The sequence below is a fragment of the Cryptomeria japonica genome, chromosome 9, assembly GCF_030272615.1.
Source record: "Cryptomeria japonica chromosome 9, Sugi_1.0, whole genome shotgun sequence".
NCBI lineage: Eukaryota > Viridiplantae > Streptophyta > Pinopsida > Cupressales > Cupressaceae > Cryptomeria > Cryptomeria japonica.
In genome coordinates this window covers 304,390,583-304,415,692 of record NC_081413.1, presented here as the reverse complement: position 1 = coordinate 304,415,692, position 25,110 = coordinate 304,390,583, and positions in this window count along the sequence as shown.

Below are 25,110 nucleotides of genomic sequence, written 5' to 3'. Positions count from 1 at the left end.
CTGATAGACTGATTTTTCCGACCTTAGGCCGACCAGGAAATGTTATTTTCCAATTTGCAAACAAAAAGACCCGAAGTCCCATAGGAGACCGAGCCCAAAATAGGGCCAGGAACCAGGGCGCTGGGCGCCCTGGTCCTAAAGGACCAGGGCCCTGGGCGCTCTGGTCCCACCTCCCAGGGCAGCAGGGTGCAAAGGAGGTTCAGGCCAGGGTTCAAGAAAATGCAGTTTTTAGTGTCATAATCAGGTTTCGGGGTCTCCATTCAGGTTGCGTGTTGCGTCGCCATCGTGAAGATCGAAATGCAGTCGAAATTGCAAGTGTCGCAATTTTAGGACGCTACAGCTGGATTTATTTGCCCTATTGACTATTCCCCATGGATTTCAAATATTGTCGCTGTGGCTAAACTAGATAACAAAATAAGAATGTGTACCGACTTTTGGGATTTAAACAAGTCTTCTTTAAAAGATGATTTCCCTCTTCCAAACATTGACATGATAGTTGATTCCATGGCAGGACATGCCTTATTATCCTTCATGGATGGATTTTCAAGTTACAATCAAATTTTCATAAACCCTCAAGATCAATTCAAAACCGCTTTCACTACTCCTTGGGGTACGTTTTGTTGGATAATGATGCCTTTTGGACTTAAAAATGCTGGTGCAACTTATCAACGAGCGATGACCCTTATCTTTCATGATTATATGCATAAGATTTTAGAGGATTATGTTGATGATATTTTAGCCAAATCCTTTCTTCGCATGGATCATGTTAAAATCCTTCATCAAATCTTTGAAAGAATTCGTAAATATCACATGCGCTTGAATCCCCGAAAATGTGTTTTTGGTGTGGATAGTGGAAAACTATTAGGGTTCATAGTTTCACATCGTGGGATTGAGGTGGACACTAAGAAAATAGATGCTATTGTCAACATGCCACCTCCTCGAAATGTGTCTCAACTTAAAAGCTTACAAGGAAAGATTCAAGCTAGGTTCGTGTCTCAACTTGCGGATCGTACCTTTCCTTTTACGCAACTTCTTAAAAAGGATATCACTTTTCAATGGAATGAGGATTGTCAGCAAGCATTTGAAGATTTAAAAGTGTATTTGGCTAGTCCTCCTATTCTTCAACCTGCCAAACCTTCTAAACCCTTCCTTCTATATACAGCTGCTTCTTCTAATGCTCTCGCAGCATTGTTGGCACAACATGATAAAGATGGTAAGGAATGTCCGGTTTATTACATAAGTCGTACCTTACTCGATTATGAGACCTGATATTCTGTGATAGAAAGACAATGCTTGGCCGTGGTGTTTGCGACTCAGAAATTGAGACATTATCTTTTAAATTCAGAAGTTCACATCATGGTAAAGTTTGATCCTTTGAAGCATCTTTTCTCTAAAATTGATTTATTTGGATGTCTAGCTAAGTGGGTTATGATGTTAACTAAATTTGACCTTAAATTTGTTTCACAAAGAGCAATTAAAGGACAAGCATTGACCGATCACTTAGTTGAGGCCCCTTCACCTTTCTCCTTCCCTAACCCTGAGTCTTTTCCTGATGACTTCATTCTTTCTATAGAGAAAGATGAAACTTGGGAGTTATACTTTGATGGCTCTAAGTGTCATACGGGATCGGGGGCAGGTGTTGTCCTGATTTCTCCTACAAAGAAATCTATTCCCTTATCATATCGCCTATATTTCCTATGTACCAATAACATTGCTGAGTATGAGGCTCTTATAGCAGGAATAAAAGCAGCCTTAGCTCTGAACATAAAACACATACATATCTATGGAGATTCACAATTGATTATAAGACAAGTAACAGGACTATATCAAGCAAAACAAGACAAATTATCACAATATAAAGTCCTTGCTATCTCTTTATTACAAAAATTTGATTCTTATACCATGGAACCTGTTCCTCGAAAAGATAATCGACATGCGGATGCAATGGCATGTGTGGCTTCTCTTGTATCTTTAGAGGACCTTGTGGTTGATCTTAAATTCGTTATTCACAACCTTATTTCTCCAGCTATTGTAGACGATTCTAGCTTGGTAACATGTTGTGATTTTATAGACTTAGATGAATGGTACTCGCATATCCTAAGATATTTGACTGATGGTACTTTTCCTGATTCTGCTAATAGAAACACTAGGGCTAGAATCCACAAGCTGTCTGCTAGGTATATCATTCTTTCTAATGTCCTTTACCGAAGGGGTTATGATGGTATTCTCCTTCGCTGTCTTAACAAATCAGAAATCCCCGTTGCTCTTGAAGAGGCACATTCAGGTGCTTGTGGGGGGCATTTTGGGGGCAAATCCTTGGTTCATAGATTGCTTCATATGGGATACTATTGGCAAACTATGCAGAAGGATTCCTTTTCATTTGTTAAAAAATGTCATCAATGTCAACAACATAATAATTTGATTCATGCTCCTGCTCAAGAACTTCATTCTCAAGTAGCTTCTTGGCCTTTCTCCACATGGGGTTTGGATCTTATCAAAAAAATCTCTCCTCCTTCATCTCAAGGACACACCTTCATTATAACCGCAACAGATTACTTTACGAAGTGGGTAGAAGCTATTCCCCTTCGCTCTACTACTGCTGAAGTAATTTGTCAATTTCTCCTAGAAAACATCATTTCTCGATTCGGGATACCTTCTACTATAATCTCAGATAATGGGACATCATTTAAGAACAAGGACGTGAAGAAATTCCTCGAGAAGTATCATATCAAACATCGATTTTCTACACCATATTATCCTCAGTCAAATGGCCAAGCCGAATCATCCAATAAGATAATTGAACAAATTCTTCACAAAACTGTAAATAAGCATGGTAAGGATTGGAGTAACCAGCTAATCTATGCTCTTTGGGCCTACCGAACGAGTGTACGAATTGCTACGGGAACTACTCCTTATAATCTTGTTTATGGTGCTGACGCTATTATGCCCTTAGAATTAGAGATTCCATCACTTAGGGTTTCTCTCAAAGGTATAGTAGATGATGACTCTTATAGAGAACAATGACTTCAATAGCTTGAGATGCTTGATGAACAGCGTATAAATGCTCTTGAGCATATTCAAGCGTATCACAAAACTCTACAATGAAGCTATAATGATAAGGTCATTCAACGTTCCTTCTCGGTAGGTGACTTAGTCCTCTATGAGAATCAGCGCAATGTGAATGCCTTGCCTGCAGAAAAGGGAAAATTCAGTCCTAATTGGCTTGGACCATATATCGTTATTGAGGATTATGGATCAGGTGCTTACAAAATAGTGGATGTAGATGGTACGCCTCTTAAAGAACCTATCAATGCTATGCACTTGCGTAGATATTATGCTTAATTCTTCATTTCCTATTTATCTTCTTTTTAGTTCTTCAACATTGGATAATATGTCAGTATCCCCTACTTAGAGCAAAATAGAATTAAATGTTATGGTCTTTAATCTATATTGCTTCATTCCTGACAAGCGTGTCTTCTTACTTTATAGTTTGTCTTGAATTCATTTATGTAAATTGTAAAAGATTTACATTTTCATTATGCTAGCATATTATACAATGTCTTTATGTGTTAAGTAGAATCGTATCATGTTGTGTTTAAGTTCAAAATTAAATCACATTAGTTATATGATTCTTAGACTTAATGCATATTTCTTCCCTATCATCAATGTAGTACTTGATTAAATATTTAATTAAGTCACGCATGTATCAATTTAATCATGGAGCATTGAGAAATCAATCACATGGAAATTAAATTCTGAATATACATGTACATTTACCAAATGTATTAGATTTAATCAAAGAAAAATATATATTGTTTTAAGCATTAAAGATAACACATTTGAGACAAAAGAGAAGCATGTATATATACATATATATATGTGTGGATCATATACAAATATAGGTCACTGTACATCCAAAATGTGACCTATCTTTTACATCATAAAATCATCTCCTATCCCTAGGGCTAGTGGCTGGAGAATGTCGACTGGACGCTCCCTCCTGATCTGGCCGTGAAGGTGGACCCATGGGTGTGTAGCGTGATACAGACCGTGAGTGACTCCGAGAGGAACTCCTACGATCCCTATCCATAAGGATCGCACGATAGGTGGTAGCCTCGGCCTGAGCCACTGCTAGATCTCACCGCGCTTGCTGGAGGTCCTCTAATAGGACTCTCTCTCTCTACCGTGCCTGCTGGAGGTCCTCTGATAGGACTCTCTCTCTCTCCCTCCATATATCTACCTGTACTCGGAATGGGGAAAACAAATCCTCATGCCGACCCGCGTTCCCCTGAGGCCTATAGGCAATCTATGAGGAACTAGGGATCTGTGCTATCATGGAAATGTCTGTCATTGCCTGCTGAATCAGGGAACGCCATTCCTGCACATTAGCTGTGGTAGTAGAATAGATTTTTGTTAGTACCATTCTATATCATCAAAACATTAATCAAACAATATAAACCTACTATACCTGGATCTCCCTCGTGCTAGTAGGGATCATGATATGGTAGCATCTGTGCCTGGGAACCGCTAGGCTCCCCTCGCTCGAATAATCTATGCACGACAGGTGTAGGCTGGATGGTACTAGGAACAGGTCTCCGTATCGCCTCATGTTCCCCCTGTTGGGGAATAAGAGGTGGATCTAGAGCTATGGTATCGTCTCCTGAATGGTGGGGAGCTGCATCTGACTCCTCCTCATCATCTCTATCCTCCTCCTTCTCGTCCTCCTCGTCATCCTCATCCTCATCCTCATCCGCATCATCACCTGCATCTTCCTCATCCTCATCTCTATCCATGTCCTCCTCCTCCTCCTTGGCACTGGGCTGATCGCCTGTAGGTGGATCAGGATCTCCCACCTCCTCATGACCCTCTCCCTCCTCTGGTTCCTTTGACCTGGATCCCTAGTCCTCGTCTCGGTCTCCATGTCTCCATGGGCCTGAATAGCCTGTCGGATGATCTGGTGGAAAGATAGGGCCTGGATATGATCTCATAAACCATGAGACGTACCTGCGCTGTGCTCCAGGCTCTGCAGAATAATCAGTGACTACATCCTGATCAGATCCCTCTAAGTCTGTCATCTCGATGTCATCTATCGTAGGTCTTGCTACTGCTCTAGGTCTAGGAAGGACCTATGTGTGTCGAGTATAGATGGGCACATCGGCTGGAACACACTGCTCTAGCCCGAACTGCCTCCATACTCGGTCAAAATAGAAAGGGACTATGATGTGTGAATATCATCCCCGTAGTAGGCGGTTCCTCTGTAGGCATGCTAACTGTCTCTCCATACCATCCCATCTGTGCATCCGTAGGTAAGGTCTCCACACTGTCACCTCGGCTGTCAGTCTGTCAAAAATCACTCTCCAATATAACAAATCTCCAAACCTCCACTCGCTGGTAAGTGGATAAGCGAACACCCTAGGTCGCTCACTCGCTGTACTCAGCGAAAAGCTGACGGGCCTGGTGCATGTGAAGTGCTCTAAAATCCACACCTGCAGAAGTGTGCATGTCATCAAACTGAAACCCTATCCGAATACGTACTCTTCAAGGTCGTGATAGAGATGTGCAAGCATACTCCGACCCCAAGCATACACTCTCCTGTGTCTCTCCATCGCTCTGATACACCATGTGAGACCCCCGTGCATGTGCGTCCCTCGCCCATTAGGGCAGACAGCTAGTGCTATGATGGCGATCATAAGGCGTCTCAGAAGTGGTACCTCCCCTGTAGGATGTAAGAGCCAGCTGACCATAATGCGACCTCTCGTCTCGCTCGGCATGACTCTCCCTATGCAGTACACCTGCTCTCTCTGATGATCCTCCGCTGACCGATCGATCATGTATGTAACTGTCGCTCCTCTGATAGGAAGGCGAAGTATACGGTACACATCCTCAAGTGTGACCATCAACTCCCCTACCGGAAGATGAAAAGTGCATGTGTCAGGATCCCATCGCTCCATCAATGCCATCAGCGTCGCAGGATGGAACCGAATGGCCGGCATGAGGATCACATACCACAATCCCACAATCGATAGTGTGTCTCTCTCTGCCTGAGTCAGCCGCGGAATCTGATCTCACAAACTGTGAAGAATTTGTCCCGCTGTATGCTCTCTCATGTACGGGAGACCCTGCAACACAAAAACACAACCGTAATCAGTACTCGATCATCAAAATAGCTCATGCAAACTGTCGAACATTGTATGCTAGCCCTAAAACCCCTCACCAAGCCCTGATTGGGGACCATGGCGCCCTGATGGGGACCATGGCGCCCTGACAGGGACCATGGCGCCCTGAGGGGACCATGGCACCCTGCAGGGACCATGGCGCCCTAAAGGGACCATGGCGCCCCTGTCAGGGACCATGGCACCCTGGGGGGACCAGGGCACCCCACAGGGACCATGGCGCTCTAGGTGGGCCCCCGATCAGCCTTCAAGGCCTGCATATGATCACGAAAAAGTCAAAATGCGAAGAAATCAAAAGTCAAACGCTCAGTCAACTCACCTCGTCCAGTGGCTCGTCGTCGATCATGGCCTGGCGCAGGATCTCAATCCTCGTGGGACGCTCCGGTCGTCGTGAAGGCATGATGGTGGCTATGTGGGCTCCGCTGCACTGAATAGTATTCTGAAATCAACCAAGTGACAAAAGTAAGTGTCACTTTCAAAGTATATACTTTCATTTGTTTATCTTCACTTTTGAAACCCTAATTTTACTCTGTCATTCATTTTATCATAACTTGGGTTTGAGAGATGCGATTTTCGAGCCGTTTGTTGCGTTGGAATCGTATTTTCCTTCTCTTACTCTCGGGATGTTCCAACAAGTGCTCTGATGAAGCCTATTTAGTGAACACCCCTCAACAATACTCTCTTACACAATTTGTCGCAAGTAAACATGCTACCCTGTTTCACCTCCCTAATAAGCAAGTCGAAACAGGGGGGGCATATAGCTACTCACAGATTTCACCACTTTCCTTAGTAAGCATTAGGTGATTTTGTGATCTAACGTGTGTTTTGTAGGGTGTGGTTCCTAACTGTGTACTACAGATACCGCTGGGGGCTTCGTCCGACAACTTATGGATATATCCTTTTTCAAATAATGTTTACTTTTTTTGTACTTTAGCTTGCATATGCGCGTAGTACTCATATGACCACTAAAGTGGGGGCTAAATGTAGCATCGTAAATTGTACGCACTCGCTAGGGTGGTACAATTTCACATCTAGTTTAGCACCCGCCTTAGTGCATTTTACATTCTGCATTGCATTTCTCCTTAAGCACTTAATTAATCGAATTAATTAGGTCTAAGGTCCTATTTCATCATCCTTTGCATCATAAAGTTGGGCCCTTTTCACTAAAGTGTGCCCTTCGCATTTTATTCCTCCAATACATCACTCAATCAAAAACCCTAATTAAGTCCTATTTCGAACTTGGGGTCTTGGTTTCGGGGTCAAAACATCTCGAAATCACCTGTAACTTCAGGATTCTCTCTAAAATCATCATATCCGACGGCTCTGAAAATTTGGTGAAAAGTTGTCGGGACCGTGGCGCCCGGAGTGCACATGGTCCCGGACATTTTTCCTGAAATTTTGGGAGCACGATCCAATCATAAAATAAAGCTTAACCCCAAGAAATTGGCGGGATATTCAATCTCTAGGTCGGCCAAAAGATGAATTTATGATCTAGGGTTTCCTACATAAGAGCTCTCTTTCTTCATTTGAAGGGATCGGATTTTTGTTTTCAGGAACTTCATATGCAACGAAAGAGCACATCTTTGAGGACTTCAACAACATTCAACATCCTTCTATCAAGCATTCATCAATTTCATTCATCCACTTAGGGCTTGGAAGACATTGAAGAACAATAGGAGATTACCGACTGAAGATTGGCTTGTACTCCTCCCTTGAGGGTTGGGTATGATTTCATGTTGTTTTCATGTCTTTGCATAAGCTTCAATACATCATTTATTCATGCTTTAGATCACATTGCATCTTGATTTAGAGCATTTACATTATCATTTACAAGCAATTAGGGTTTACTTTCTAGGTTGCTCTAGTTTGCTTTCTTGCATTTTTGGACCTTGCACACACACTAGGTCTGCACACACAATACATTTTACAAAACAACTTGGCTATTCGTGGAGGTGGAAATCACCGAAGCGGGGGTTTGACTAAGGCAAAACCCTATATAGCCACCCATACACCCTTTTTTTAGATATCATTGCAGGTTTCGGGAATCAGACAACGCCGCGGGATACAGATCCGGAGAGAGAAGGTCGAGACAGCACTCTGTATCAAATTGCAAAGCAGAAGACTGGGACAGGGGCGCTGGGCGCCCTGGTCCTACCAGGACAGGGGCGCTGGGCGCCCTGGTCCCTGGGACAGAGGTGCTGGGCGCCCTGGTCCTTCGGACAGACAGCTTTTAGACAGCTTTCCAACAGTGTTTCAGAGTGCAGAATGACAGTTTCCGGTGCAGTTTTCAGGACAGTGGTGCCCGCGCTCTCGTCCCGAACATTTTCAGTCTGATTTTGACTCCAGGTACATATCTACATTCTTATTTCATCCTTGTATTTACAACTGTTCATTGTTTAATCTCAATTCTGCAATCTTGTTATTAGTTCCTACTTGCATTTTGGGATTAGGGTTTGAACTTACATTATTTGATCTTACAATTTCAACAAGGGAATAGAAATCCTAATAGATATCCCATGGCTCTCTCTTTCACAAAAAGAAGTAGCCAATTGTGCAATATCTCTAGGCTCTTTCGTATTCCGTAATGTGTGTCAAAAGGTAGGATTAGGGCATGTTAACCTAGTCTCGCTTTTTCCCCTACACAGATAGGTATTAACATTTTGAATTTTAAGGTGTAGCGATATAACTAGACAATAACACTTTAGACTATAGGATGTGGTTAAGCTAGGTTAGTTATTTTAATATTTAATTATTAAAACTTTCTTGATAAAATTCTAATATTAACATTGCTAATATCTCTAAACCTTACTCATAACCAAATTAGAGTTATACTTGCCATATTTCTTAAAAATGAAAGTTTATATAATGATGAGATGATTACGTAGTCTCTAATCACTCTCTCCCTATTAATCATTTCATGTGTGTTCTTTGCAGTCATCTCACTATCAAAGAATTCATTGCGTTGAATCGTTTGATGCCATCACCTTTTTATGAAATTGATATCATTATCATTATTATACCAAAAACATTATACATTATCTACAAATTATTTCTAAATTTGATTGTTGTTGGATCACACTCCATGATGGGTACAAGGAGATGCATTTTATAAATACAAAATGCACAAGATGTCTAATTTTGTTTGACCAGAAAATTTCGGTGACCAAAAAGTCTAAACTAGAATGTCATAATGACTGTGTAATACACATTATGACCAGGACCCTTTCTAGCCGTAGATCCAAAACGAACGACTTCTGATCCATTTAAAACGTACGTTGGAAGTAATTTTAACGCAACAAACCAATTAGACCATGACGCATTCATTTTTGATCCATAGGATTTTAAGCAATAAATTTCTTTTCTCATTTTCTATTATGATCATTTATCTATTAGACATGATGATTAATTGACATTTATCTATTAGACATGATGACTAATTGATGTGTCTAATTCATTCAAAATGAATGATCCATTTGAAAAATGTTTTAGTTAGAAAATAATTCTATTATAATCATAAAGACAATTCATTTTCATTTTGGTCAAGAAGATTTTAATTACTAAAATTTTATTTTCATATTTTACACTATCTTTTTCTATTTTATTCTATATTATTATGACTTACCCAATAAACATTAGGATCAAGACTTCAACAAAGTGTGGATTCAAAACAAATGAGTCTTAATCTATTTTAAACATATATTAGTCTAAATCAACTTCATTGCAAATAAGAAATTAGATCATGATTCATTATTTGCGATAGCTTTAATAAAGACAATATATTTTCACTTTGGTCAAAAAGATTTTAAGTTGTAAATTTTTATTTTCATCTTCTATCTTATATTTCTCTTATTTTATATTATGATGACTTACCTTATAGGCATTATGACCAAGACCTTATCAAAATTTGGATTCAAAACAAATGATTCCTAATTCAATTCAAACACATACTAGTCAAAATCAACATCATTGCAAATAAGAAACTAGACCACAATTCATTATTTGAAATAGCTTTAATATAGACATGATGACTAATTGACGTATGTAATTCATTCAAAATGAATAATCACAACTCATTATTTGCGACAACTTTAATAAAGACAATTCATTTTCACTTTGGTCAAAAAGATTTTAAGTAGTAAATTTTTATTTTTATCTTCTATCTTATATTTCTCTTATTTTATATTATGATGACTTATCTTATAGGCATTATGACCAAGACCTTATCAAATTTTGGATTCAAAACAAATGATTCCTAATTCAATTAAAACACATACTAGTCAAAATCAACATCATTGCAAATAAGAAACTAGACCACAATTCATTATTTGAAATAGCTTTAATATAGACAACTCATTTTCACTTAGTCAAGAAGATTTTAAGTAGTAAATTTTTGTTTTCATCTTCTACCCTATCTTATTCTATTCTATTCTATATTATGGTAACTTACCAAATAGACATTATAACCAAGACCTATCAAATGTAGATTCAAAACAAATGAATCCTAATCCATTTACAACACATATTAGTCAAAACCAACATCATTGCAACTAAGAAATCAGACGACGACTCATTATTTGTAATAGATTTCATAAAGACAATGCATTTTCACTTTGGTCAAGAAAATTTATAGTGGTAAATTTTTATTTTCATCTTCTAGCTTATCTTATTCTATATTACGATGACTTACCCAATAGACATTATGACCAAGACTTTATCAAAGAGTGGATTCAAAACAAATGAATCCTAATCCATTTAAAATACATATTTGTCAAAATTAACTTTATTGCAAGTAAGAAATTAGACCATAACTCATTATTTGCTACAACTTTAATAAAGACAAATCATTTTCACTTTGGTCAAGAAGATTTTAAGTAGTTATTTTTTTTCATCTTCTATCGTATCTGATTTTACTCTATTATATATTATGACGGCCTACCTAATGGACATTATGACCAAGACCTATCAAATAACCCCAAGGGTTCGACGTAAGCATTATTAAAGAACCCAGACCAAACCCAAATCCTATAGTGTGCAAGATTTTGTCGAGCATCACGGAGATTATGGAGCATGTTATCATAAATAGGTCCAAACCTATTATAAGCAACTAAGGTGACCTATCCACATGCTATACCAAGGAGAGCGACACAGATCATTCCCAGTGATTGGAATTAGTATTTAAACACATCATGAGGCATGGGAAAGGAGCAACATAGTTAGGGAATAGTAGATAGGGGAAGGGTGATCGAAAAATCTTCTATTTTTATTATTTTCATTGCAATAAGCCTATGGTAGCCTATGAGATTGCATATGGGGCCACTGGGGTGAATGCTAGGAACATGTGAAGGCCTACGGGCATGTTATCATGCCATTTACATCAGTAAATGTTACTATTTCATACTACATTCAATTGTGTGTTGTGTTTCATTATTTGTTTGGCTGCAAGGTTTGACAGTCCATTCTGAACTCTCTAACCTTGGCTGCATCATAAATATACATGATATGAGTTGTAGAAATGATTGTGATAGATTATATGTTCATAAATTTGGAACCAATAAATCTCCAACGATATATAGGAGAATTAATCCCTTCTAAATGATAGCATTAATAGAATCATGATCTATAAATAAATTAAGGAGTTAAAACTATTATGCTTCCCATAAGATCTACAATCATTACATGGTATAAATTTTAGTGTATATGGATTTATGATACATAATAAATTTTATTGTATATTGGTCCTTTTAGTTTCAATTTAATTGGGAAACTAAGGCATAAAAATCAAAGCGGAAGGAGGTAAAGTTTGTAAAGTATCAATAGAACCAGATTTTTTTAATATACAATTATATATTTATATTACATGGAATAGAGGTACTTAACAATCCATAACCCAGAACTATAAAGACCCATATGGAACCAAAAAATGGCCTTTACAAAAGCTTTATAATGCATTAGATGTTGTTAGACATATATATTAGAATTACAAAAAAATTATGACTAGAGGAAATACATAATTTTGATTATTATATTTTCCAAAATTTTGGCAAATAGTCTTGGAGATAAAAATTTACAAAAGATATCTAGCACAAAGCCCTTCTTACATTATTACCAAGCATATCCCTTCATTTACAAATTATACATTCAATATTTAATTGTCCAAGAACTATCTTGAGGCACTTGTAGGCTATAAAATTGGTTCAACAACCAGCCATTTGAATGGAGAACCCCCTAGTAAATGTAGATTCATTATCTTGGTACCTAGCTGTTAGCCCCAACTAGTACTGAGAGGGGAGGGGTGAATCAGTACATTACCAGTTTTTATTAATTGATACTTTAGCTTTAAATATGAACTAATTAACCATTCACCAATGTACACATTTACTGCAGAAGATTAAGCATACCTGAAAAGATACATAAAGACACACGGATTTATCTCGTAGAAACCCAATAGGGAGAAAACCACGGTGTGAGTAGGAACTCATAAAATGTGTACTCTTCTGGAGTATGCCCGATGAAGAGCCATCCTTGTTAGGAGATTACAAAGACACTGGTTAGGTGCCACTCGGTTAAGGGATTTTAATCAAGGCCGATTAGTGCCTTTACCCTGTTAAAGTTAGCCTGGTTAAAGGACTTAGAACATCAGTTAAGATGTTACCCAGTTAAGGGATTTACACAATGGGACCTGTTAAAGTCCACCTAGTTAAGGGATTTATATTGCAGTCATTTCAAAAAAATAGATAAATGATGAGATACATGAAGCTACACATTATCCTGATCAGATCACAATTAGGCATCAGTCTGGGTCTGCATTGGTAATGCCTGCCCTTCACAACTCTGCCTTCTGCTGGTTTGCTGATACTTGAATCCAGCATTGTCGATCCTTTGTCACCTAAGTCACTGCTCTGTGAAATCACACTCTACCGGTCTTTTGTCACTCGACTCTGCACACACTAAAACTCCCCCTATGTCCTTTTTCACATTAACTTTATTCACCTTGACAACAACCATCTCGAGAATGAGATACGTGAATTTATAGACCCTTAAGTCTTTGGCCAACTTTTCCCTCAAAAACATACATTTCAAAATTCAGTTGTCAAGCCTTAAAATGTGCTTCTAAAATCATGCAGAAATCTCTGTCAATACTGTCGAACATGCCGATATGTCAGTTGATTGACTGAGAGAAGACTTCAAATTTAACTAGTTGTAACTAAATGTTACCAGTCTGTTGGTTACCAACTTTTCCGGTGAACCGATCACCACCTTATCTAGCTGATTTGTTTCTACGTACCGGTTTAGTCTTTGCTTAGCTGGTGGACATCTTCCTTATCGATCTACTCACCGCTACCCAAATACCTTACTGTTTGCCGGTCTACTACTTGACAGTCTACTGCATGCCGATATACTTACTGTCTGCCGCTACTTGTCAGTCTACTGCTTGCCAGTATACTTACTGTCTCTCTTTCAACTGAGCAATAATCTCATTGGCTTCATCAATCCACTTCTGATACCTGTACTCTTCCATGAATTTTATCCTCAAGTTGTTAAGCTTCACTTCAGAGGGATTGTCCTCTGATACCAATTGTTAATCCTGTGGTATTTCTCTACATTTCTCATATTCATCTTTCCCTTTCTTCTACTTTACCAATAGTATTGGCGTAAGTCATACTCCTACTAAAGTGGGGGCTAAATGTGGCATCGTAAAATTGCGACCCTTGCAATTTTGATCATGTTTTAGGTCCTCACCTTAGCGATTGCATTTCTCTACTCAATTGAGACCCCTCTCTGCATCATCATTCCAAATCTCCTTTTGTTCTATCCCTTGTATCACCTTGTGACCCTATCCAAGACCCAAAATAGGGAAAGATACGGGTGTGGTCCCCCTGTCCTCCCTCTTTGGGTGGCTCTAAAATGGGTCCATCTGACCCTTGACCCTAATTTTCTCTCCAAGATTTAAATTTCCCTTACGTCGGCCTTCAGTGAGACTAAAATTAATTCTCCTAGGCATGTATAAAAGGGGAGTTAATTCCCTCATTTGGCAGGATAATATATACAAGAATAAGCAAAGATTAGCAAAAATTGGGTAAACACGTGGAAGGTCTCCATTATCGTCATCAAGCATTCAAGTGTCCAAGTCTTCAAGCATCCATCAAATCTTCTTCTTCATGTGTCTTCTTCATTCATCCATTGGAGTAACATTACAACATTCATTTGCAAGCATGTGTGTGTGTTACAGTTTTGTCATGTTACATGTCATTTCATGCAACACTTGTGGTTACATTCAAGAAACAAAGAAACCGTCATCAACAAATTACAGATCTACAATGTATATATTTCCATTATTTACATTTAAGCATTTTCAATTACTTTCTTTCAAGGTTGATTCCTCAATCGGGGTTTGACTAAGGCAAACTCTTATCTGCAACCCTTCGTCCCTTCTTTTTTGTGTGTAGATTGCAGGTGCACAACTGTAATTGCAGATTTGAGCTTCATTTTTCAGAGACGGAAAAACCCTTTTCGACACAGATTTTTTGGAGGACCAGGTGCAACTTCAACCCTGTCCCGTTGACTTTTCTCCAAATTTGTAGGGTAGATCTGTATTAGTCTAAATATATCAGATTTGAAGTTACAACATGATCCAGAAATGATAGCTCCTTATTTCATCCATTTTATCTCAATTTTCTGCATAGTGAACAAGTCAACTCTTCTACTTACAAAAGAGGAAAAATTACATTTCAACCCTTGCAATTCACTTAGTATTTAGATCCTTATTCACTCCAGGGTTTGGATCTAGTGAATTCAACCCCTCTTTTGAATGTAAAGTATCTCCCAAGTGAAAATCATCCTAGTGATTTCCTTTCTCTCTCCTAGGTCGGGAATCTCTAGGGTTCAATTTTCCACTTTACACATACCAAAGTGGCTTCAAGAAGAAGCCACAAATATTGGAGTGTAAACAAATTGCATGTCTGATGATGTAACCCTTTTCATGCAAACTCCCCCCAAAATTGATCTAGTAGAGGTGATCCATTGCTTCACTAATGCAACCAATTAGGAGCAACAAGATGGTGTTGATTGTGAACAAGAAATTCGCATAAGTGAAAAAAAACCTGATTTTGTGCCATGCATCCAAGAGGATGGGCAGCAAGTGCTAAGGCAAATCAACAGATTCTTGAGACTTCCAGTGCAGAGAATGAATCAATCTTCATGGGAAGGTAGGAGAGGAGTGCTATGTCTTAGTAGGTAGTCATAGATCTTGACATCTGATAACTACATTAAAATGCTAAATGAGAAAGAGGTTGAAAGGAAAGGAAATGAGGAATTACAAGAATGAATGAAAGAACAAATGAAGCAGAGGAAGGCAGAACATGAAGTAGATGCGGTAGAAAGGGAGGCTATGACAATAGAAAAAGCAACAAAAAGATTGTAAGAATCCCCAAAAATAAGAGAAGTCAAAGAAAGATGAGAAAGCAAAGATTGAGAGGTAGACAAAGGCAGCTAAAAAGAAAGATAAATAGCTAGAGAAAAGAAAATATATGATCACAGTCGCAGAACCTGTACCCCACCAACACCCAGTTTTGATCGATATGTTGAACCTCTTGTCTCCAACTTTTGCAACTATTAGTAATATGCAAGTTGGGATTGCACCTAGATTCTCAAACATCATGCAACTTAATTCAGGTGCAAACCAGGCGTTGCTTGCTCATATAGCAAGTTGCTTACAAGCCGCCCCTCAAAACCAAGAAAACACCTATGCTGGCCTAGAGTCTTCTAGGCATGGATATGTGACACCTCCTCCATTTAATACCCATATGGATAATTGATCAAGTCTGTGATCAATTATATTTTTTTAGCACTCTAAATATTGCGGTTTTAGTTTAGATGTAACCGTGATATGATTATAAAGTGACATAGTGCCATATTTTTGTAATGTTTTCAAAACTCCATTGTTGTTTTTCTGCTATCTATTGATCCAAATCCAATTGATATATAAATCTCATATGATTTTTTTCTAATGTCAACTAACTGTGTTGCTTGTAGCCACACACACACACACAGATATATATATATATATGACTATAAACCCTCAAATGGAGACAATAATAGTACACCTATTAAATTCAATGATACAAACAATGAAAATGAAACCCTCAACACTATAGACCATGATAATACTCTATTTTTCTGACTTTCTGTGTAATTATTGTGGCATTATAAATAGCTCGAGAGATGATTGAAATGAAATCATCAACACCATTTAAAGAAATGATGGAATAAAAAACAATGGAGAGAATAACAGTACACCCATTAAATAAAATGATTACAAATTAAGATTTAAAAAAAAGAGTAACAAATAATCAAATTTTTTGCCATTCTCTGTGAGGATTTCAATAATATTATACTATAAGAGAGCACTGAAATGAAACCCTAAACCACATACAAAGAAATCATCAATAGACAAAGCATAATCCAGGTGCGAAGGAGCATAAACCGTCATTGGACATCCAATCTGCAAGGAGGAAGAGCGCGAGTGTTACCTTGCCAGAGGGAGAGCAGAAGGATTGGTGTTGTAGATGGTCAAGTGGAAAGAGAAATGGCGGAGAATAAGGTTTGCAGAGCAAACAATGAAAATGCCCCCAAAAATCTTCATTTCCCAAAGTTTTTAGGGCAACATAGTTGATGGTATTTCGTGCCAAGTAGGCCCATAACATGTACGTGCGAAGGCGGTTATGGGTGGTCAACAAATGTTTTGACCACCCATTTTAAACTTTATAACATTTAAAATATGTTTTAAACATATGCTTAAATTAATATATTTAGGTACATATTAATTTGTAAAAAGGTGAATATTATAATAGTTATAAGATATTTTATAAATACGTATTGGTCTTGTTGTGTGCGGTTATTGGCACAATAGAGATCAAGTATCGGGCGGTTATTGGCGCAATAGAGATCAAGTATCGGGCAACACTTTGAAATGACCACTTTTTGACTTTTTTATGCATAACGACTCGTACAAATCAAATGAACGCATTTGTATCAAAACATGTCACGTGATGATAGACACGAGCAAACAAGGCCAGTCTTGACTGCAAACTTTACGGCTGTATGTGAGTGACAGGTGACAAGTGAGAAGCAGCTCATGTGACACAGAAAGTGACAGACAAAGTCGGTCAATAATGTAAAATTGTGAGATCGAATAGGTAATGGGTGGAAGCGCTGAGGCATGGAAACAACGTGGAAGGCTTCTGTACAAGACCAATGACTTCTCATTTCCACTGAATTCTTTCTTTACACAGCGGTTTCTCCATGGAAAGTTACAAGAGAGCCCTGAATACACGACAAGGTTTCTCGATCAGAAATCTTGTGGAATCTGCGTACCATCGAAAAAATGAGTTGGAATTGACGTAGAAAACAACACTGTTCTACCAAAATCATACGGAATTAACTTTACGCGCTTTCCCACTTCCTTCCTTATTCCTCTTTCCGTCATATTTACAAGATAAAAAAGAGAAGACTCCACTCGTCAAAAATGAAAAGATAGGGTGTGGCCCCAGTCAAATGTTGGTGAAAAGATAGAAGCGGGAGTGGGAAGCAGTGATGAGATAATAAGACCAAAGAAAGCATGTGAAAGTGAAAGTTGTGGAAGAAAGCAAATAATGGGGTTACACGATTGCCTGCAAATTTCTCGCTTCTCATTTATTCTAAAATGAAGTGACTACCCACTACGCCTTAATCGCGTTAACCACGTGATGATGTGACCATCACTTGAAAGCAGATTAATGTTCTGAGATTCTCAGTTAGTGTCAAAATCAAATTTTCTATGGCATTCCTATTTTCTGTGACTTTATATAAAGGTGAACGTATTGGACAAGCCAAAGAGTCTCGTTCAATGTCAAAGTCAATGTCAAAGTCAATGTCAAATTTGCTATGGCATTCCTATTTTCTTTCATTATTGTCGTCTGTCAAATTTCTCGCTTCTCATTTATTCTAAAATGAAGTGACTACCCACTATGGCTTATTCGCGTAAACCACGTGATGATGTGAGATGTGGAATCGTTTGAGATTTAACCAAGTCTTCTCATCTTTCCTTTCATTTTATATCAGGTCACCATCACTTGAAAGCAGATTAATGTTTTGAGATTCTCAGTCAGTGTCAAAATCGGCACACTCGTCAGAATCAATGTCAGTGTCAATGTCAAATTTTCTTTCATTATTGCCGTCTGTCTCACACTCGTCAGAATCAATGGCATAGTGTCTACCATAGTTAAATTCAACATTAGATTATTATAAAGGTTAATGGCATAGTGTCTACCATAGTTTATAGCCTACGATGTAGAGTTACAAATACTATAGGATTTAGAAAATGTATCTTATGGAAGAGATCATGATGTATAAGTAAATCATGAACTTGGAATCAATGTTAATGTGCAAGTGCAAGCATGTTATATGATCATTTGTATCTTGTGATTTCAAGATAAAATAGAAATCAAAGATTCTTATGTTTGATGATTTAGGGCATGTCCCCATGCTGTTGATTAGCTTATTTCAGCTAGTAGCCGCTGCATTTGCCTCATGGAAAGTAAAGTTGCTGCTTATTTTTATGCAATTCTCTTAAATAATTTTTTAAAATGAAATTATTAGTAATATTCTTGCAAATTAAATTTGTAAGCAAAATTGTAGGCAAAAAAAAAAGGAGAGGAAATAAATATGGCAAAGCCACACGTTAGTTTTTTAAATTTTTTTAAATAAGCAGCCATTACTTATTTCTAGCCCCCCTTTTTTTTCAAAGCTTATTTTCAATTTTAAGCAGTTGCTAGTCTACCAAAATAGGGGAAGATTCCAATTTATCATTTTTCGTTAATTAAAATTTTGCATGGTAACACTCTAGCTGCTTAAATTTAAGCAGAAAATGTTCATAAGCAGCCGCATGGGGACATGGGGCTAGCCATTATTCAATCAATCTCATAACACTTTGTATTAAGTATTGCAAAGAATAACATGGTCTATTGAGGGCAATATTTGTCGTTCTTAAAAGGAACTATGTGTATATGCTAGTAAAGAGAGACTATGGTTTACTTTCTTGACATCTAAAATTATAAATGTAATTTATTTTATCTTCAGATTTCCTTAATGTGACATTATAATCAAAATTTTAAAACTTTAAACTCATAAAGATATCAAAAAATAATTGTAAAATTTTGATAATCAATTTATTTGATTTAATAGTATCTAAATCACCTATATTTATGTTTAAATAAGATGTATCTACATGTTTTCCATCAATCTTTACATATTTGATAAAAGATATCAGTACATGTGATTCTAATTCTACAACCCCTAACCCATCAAAAATATCAACTATGTGTTACTCCAAATCGACCCTTTAAATTATTATAGTTACTTTAGTTATACTTGCAACTACCAGCTAGAGTAAACAAATTAATTCATAAAAATATAGAAAAACCTTTCTCTTTTAAAATATGCGAAAAATTCATCAAAATGACGTGTGAAGTGACAATATGGTTTTCCTATTATTTTCTGTCGGCGTGGAATAAGATATCCAGACTTTTGTAGTGTTTGCAAGTCAAAGTCAGTTTAAAAGTTGCCGCGTTTTTATCAAGTCATTGTTGCGAAAACACAAAATTTATCAAACCCAATATCTTTAAAGATTCAATGAATTATTCAGTTATTTATATCTCACTAGGGGAAGAATTGTAAATTGCGCAATGTATCCACTTTCATTCAAGATGATTGCGGGTTGTGGTTTTTTGTTGATATGGGTAATAATGCTCCATTCTCAATTCCCATTTTCAACAGGGTGTTTACAAGATGAAAGAAGTTACCTGCTAGATTTCAAGGCTGGGCTTAATTTGTCTTCAGGTCGGTTTTCCTCTTGGTGGGGATTCAACTGTTGCGAGTGGGAGGGTGTTGCCTGTGATTACCACACATCCCATGTCATTCGCCTTCATTTAAGTAGTGACCGTCATCATTGGTTCAAACAACACATGATTTGGTGTCTTAAGGGGTCCTATGGTGTCGTTAGGGGTCATATGGTGTCTTGTGACACCATAGGACCCCTTAAGACACCAAATCATGTCGTTAGGGGTCATATTGTGTCCTACAACCCCGTAAGACACAATATGACCCCTTATCCTCCTCTCTCTCTCTCTCTCTCTCTCTCTCTCTCTCTCTCTCTCTCTCCCTCTCCTCTCTCTCTCTCTCTCCCTCTCCTCTCTCTCTCTCTCTCGCTCTCGCTCTCTCTCTCTCTCTCTCCCTCTCCTTCTCTCTCTCTCTCCCTCTCTCTCTCTCTTTCTCCCTCTCTCCTTCTCTCTCTCTCTCTCTCTCTCTCTCTCTCTCTCTCTCTCTCTCTCTCTTTCTCCCTCTCTCCCTCTCCTTCTATCCCTCTCTCTCTCTCTCTAAAATATGACCAATAAAATCCAATATCTGATTTAATCGGATATTGGATTTCTACCATGTGGTAGTTTACTTCATAAATGGCAGCAACGGGAATTTTTTGGGGGGACCACATATTTTTTTACTAAAATCGGATATCCGATAAAATCGGATATCAGATTTTATCGGATATCCGATTTTAGTACTAAAAGCCAAGAAAAAAAGGGTTTGTGGGCCATTCTGTAGATTCCAACGACCGACAGTCTGGGTCCTATGTTTTCTGTCGAGGATGACGGGGTTTCAGACAACTAGAGACAAATTTGTGCTTTTGGGAGATTCTTAAAGTGAAAACTTACATTGTCAATCACGAAGGAGCATATGTGTGGAGGGAAATGGGGAGTAGTAGTCGTCAGAAGCCTAAACACAAAAGAAAACATTCAAATGACCAAGTTGATGTGTATAGAGAAAGAGATAGAGAATGTCATAGAAGGAGAAGACACAGTATGTTAAATATTTCTAATGTTACTTCAACTGAAGAGGAAATTGAAATTGAAAATGTGCCACAAGTTATTGAAAATGAAAATGTAGATTTTGAAAGTGAAAATATTGAAAATTTTGAAAATGTTGAAAGTGATAATGAAAATGCTTAACATGTGGAAAATTTTGACATAGGAGGTGAAAATGTGGAAAACTTTAACATTGAAGGTGGAATTGCCTCACCAAGTGAACCATATGTAACACCTAATTACTTTTAGAAATGAAGACCCTCTCATGGATGAAAGAAAAATTCCAAATCCAAAACCTTCAAGAACCCCAAAATGGTTATTTGAAATCGATGAGAACATTATTGCGAATCTTGAAGGCAAGAGGTCAACAAGAACTGTTTGGTTGTGGGCTACAAAACTTTTCAACCAAAATTTTAGCAATAAGACATTGATCGAGCAATGCCAACTCTTTGTTCAATTGCTAAAGATGATAAAGATGAGACCATTGCTAACAAATTGAAGATTCGTATGAACAAGAAGATGGAGAGAAATTCTATTATTGCAAAAAATCTATTTGATGCTCTCAATTATATTGGAAAGAATACCAAAGAAAGAGATAAGAGAGCTGCTCGAAGAGTGATTACAACCTCCTTAGTAAGCCATCAATTGAGGAAGGCTCATCAAATGAGACAAACTTGTGTTGATTTTAACATAAACCGTAAAACTTTGGATAGAGCACTTGCACAAAGACAAAGACTTGACGATCCACTTCAACAAGATACATGGGCATTTGGTGGGAGGCTTCCACGTGTTGATAGAAAGTTTACTGACAATGTGAAGGAAGAGATTCAACAATTTTGGCACTCTAATTCTAGAGTGTCACCCAATGTAAAGGACGTTTTGAAATTAAGAATCAGCAACCGAGACCGCACACTACATCCCAAACATTTCTTGGAATCAAGCCAAATAATGTTGTACAAAAAATTTTGTGAATTACATCCAACTTTGCAAATATCACAAAGGGCCTTTGAATCTTTGAAACCATTTTATTGTGTTCCTCTTAAGATTCACAATACCTGTTGTTGCAAGTACCATGTGGAGTTTTCAATGTACCATGAACTTTTATGTCATATTCATTCTATGATGCATACTAATGAGATGTTGAAAGAGTGTGGTGCAATGCTATTTCTGACATCATCAAGAGACTTGCAAGATCTATTTTTATGCCCCAGAGATGATGGCTGCTATTTCTATAGAAATGATTGTTTGAATGAGAAGTGCTCAGAATGCGGTGGGTTGTCAAAGTTTGTTTCATGTTTTCATGAGGGCAGCGAACACGAGTTTGGAAATAATTATGTTGAGAAAAAAAGATACGAGACAGTGAAATATACTTTCAAGAGTGGAGGTGAAGGTTCTAGATGCAAATTAGTCTCAAGAGAAGTGAGTATTGCTGATTTTATTTTGGATTTTAAGGAAAATCTTTTCTAAAAGTATGCAAGGCACACCCATAGGTCTCAGTGGTTGGATCAAAAGTTTAAGATGTGTAAGAACTCTTTCCCAATTGGCACTATTGTATCGGTTGTTGATTTTGCAGAGAACTATACATTGCAAGCACAAAATGAGGTACAGTCTCAGTACTACAATTCAGTCCAGATTGCTATTTTTGTTCACATTACATATAGACATGCTCCTGATAGTATAGAAGAGGATAGGAAGATAATTAGGGAGTATCATTTTTATATGAGTGATGATAGATCACACTCCTCTGAGTATGTGCAACATTCTTTCGAGATTTTTTTGAGTTCTTCCATGAGAAAGATATTGCAATTAACCGACATATAATATGGTCAGATAACTGTACGGGTCAATTCAAGAATACCTGTATGTTTTATTGGTTGAGTAGAATGCATGTGGAGAGGCGTATACCTCATATTTGGTGTTTTTTTGAGGCAGGGCATGGGAAGGGAGAGCATGATGGAGTAGGTGCATGTTTGAAGAGAGCTCTAGTTAAGGAGCAATTGAGGATTTCAAGTACAAATTTCTCTGATGCACGTTCTATTGTTGATTGGTGTAGTTCAGCATTGTCACATGGAGGTACTCTTGATTCATCAGTGAGCAGATTCTTTTTGTTGGTTGAGGAGGGAATAGTGGGAGATAGATTGGATTGTCAAACAATTAAAGATTCTTCAAAGATGCATTCATTTCTTGGCTCAGAAGCAAGTACATGGACCATTTGGACACGAGCGTTGGCTTGTTTTTGTTAGAGTTATCTTCGGTGTGATTGGGATCAGTGCGAGTCAAGTGAGTGGGTTGATAGGTGGGTTCCCCACTATCTAACTCCTTTATCTCAAACAATATCCTTGTCAAACGATGTCAAACGATGACATGGAAAGTTCACTTGAGCATGATCGTCTATCAGATCTTGTACAGCCAGGACATGTTTTTGCAGTTGTTGCACTGCAAGGGAATGAAGAGAGAATAGAATATTGGTTCGCACGATGTGTACAGGGAAAACAAAAGCTAACACAACCAATGACAGATGATGATGGGTTCACATATCCTACAGGTTCAGTTGTTGTTGTGGGAACTTGGTTGCGAACATACATGATTAGAAAGAATGGCATACCTGCATTTGAAGACTATGAGAGACACAAAACCATTATAATTTATTCACACCTTATTATAGCTACAAATGTCAAGTTGTTGAAGCATCAAGCAAAACTAAAGACCAAAGAGCTATGGACAGTGACTACTACTGATCATGAAGCAATACTAGATACTCTTAAACAAAGAGATGACCGTTCAGGCACACTTGAGTAGTAGGTCTTTAATGGTGCCTTATTTTTTTTATCATGCATTTCATTTCAAACAATGATCATTAAACCTTAATGTTCAAGTTTGTTACGTGTATATTAAGGATGTGTTCAAAATGTAGGTCTATTGATGAACGTTTTTTTTGGGCAACACGGTTTTTGCATGCACATAGTGAGTACACTCGATATAATTGGAAGGGACATATTTTTGCAACACCACTTATGTTCATCCATGCATTTTATGTGTAGACTAACAATTCTTAAAAATACAGGTTCATGCTAGCTCATTCGTCATTGACAAGGCCCTCTCTTGGTGATGGTACATATTCCTTTGTGCATTAATGAGATTAAATTGTGGTTCTTGTCGTGTTTATTATCATGAAGATGATTCAAATGCATGTGGCCAGGACACATTTGTAGTGGATCAAATTGTCATGACAGATGATCTATTGAATTAAACGTTTGACATTGACTAGTCAAGGTGGTCATTGAACTTTCACTCAGGTAACCTTGTCTATTTTTATTCATTAATGGTTTATAAAATAAAGTCAGTTAGATTTTGGCAATTGAATAACATTCTTTCATTTTCAGATGCTGACATCAGATGCACCTAATATTCTCTCCACAATGGAGCATGGTGTTCTCTAGCAGTAGCATCTTTGATGCTTTTGATAGCAGTATGAGTCAGATTAGTAAATTTCTATTTTGATGCTTCCCACAGGGCTTTGCAACTTCACATTGTGAGTGTGCCCCTATTACAAATGAATTGTACTTTAATCGACATAGATGGTCTATGATGGCATTTTTGTAAGACTATATGGTTTTATTACATATATTGTACTTTAATCGACATATAACAATATCCAAGTGGTGGTTGGCATGAGCTTGAATATGGTAAGTTGTATGCATCTTGAAGTTGAATATGTTATGTTGTATACATCTTGAAGTTGAACTTTGATTAGACTTTATCAACATTTGATGAATCATAAATGTCATTTCATTATTAATCTTGTGAGTGTGAGGTGTAGGAATAATAACTAATTGAGAACATCAATTCAAATCCATAATATAGAGGATACTAATTTATTTATTGCAGTTTAGCGCAGAACTTATTTATTTTTTCTAATAATGAAATAGGTACAACTGTATTGAGATAAAATGAAGCTTTTCTCTCATATGAAGATGTCACATTGGCAAATTGGTCTATATTATAATACACAAGATGTAAGTAAAATCAAAACGCTCTTGTCA